This window comes from Podarcis bocagei, assembly GCF_964188305.1.
Source record: "Podarcis bocagei genome assembly, chromosome: 5".
Classification (NCBI taxonomy): Eukaryota; Metazoa; Chordata; class Lepidosauria; order Squamata; family Lacertidae; genus Podarcis; species Podarcis bocagei.
In genome coordinates, this window is record NC_138129.1 from 31937997 (window position 1) to 31938919 (window position 923).

Genomic DNA, 923 nt, shown 5'->3' on the forward strand with positions numbered 1-923 from the left:
ACAGTTTGTCTGAAAGGAGCAGAAAAGCTCCCATTTTGTGATTATGGGTCAGCATAATTGCATAGAAGCGATTTGCATTTACTTTTTCTTTCCACTTATATATTCTCATGTCCCATTTAAGGACAAAACCCTGTGATTTCACCTTGGCCAACCTCCCAGGTTCGTTTTACTATTTGCCCTGTTGAACTTATGGAGAGGAACTTGAAAGCTTGTACGCTACTTTGTTCCAAGTTGGTTGGCCTGATTAAGGTATTGTGCTACTATGGATTATAGAATCTTTCTTGTGGGCCGATATAGCGTCCCGAAACTTTTGTGTTCACAGGGTTGCTTAGAAAATGCACGTGAAGTGCTTCAAATATTCTAACATGCAGTAGTAATATAATTATTACTAATTATTAGTAGTGATACTGTAATTATTACCTTATTATATTATATATGCACATAATATGCTGATGCCGATTATAAAAAAGTAGTTGTTAGTAATATTTCGTACACAACTATAGCTTAATTGAAGAAAGGCTTTACATGTAGCTATCTAACAAAGCAAAATGGGTGGGGGGCATTTAAAAAGAACCTCACGTGCCTTTGTGTCTGCGGAAAGCGTCGCACAAAATACCGGAAGTCCTGGCTTTGACTGAAGGGAGAAGGAGATGACAGCTTCGCCTCTCCGCTTCTTACGTGCTTCCCTCACACGCATCCCTTTCTGCGAGTAAAGCTGCTCGCAGTTTACGGCCAAAGACTACGTTTCCCATCAGCTCCTGGGGAGTGGGGGAAACGGGAAGAGGCAGGCGCGTACTCCTTTCCCCACCAATCAGGAGGCGGCTGGCTGTGCGCGCGGCCGGGCCAGCTGGGGTCGCTGCGGAGCAGCCCGGGAGACGTTCCGTTCAAAGCGCCTGAGAGGAGGGGCGCTTCCTGTTTAGCCA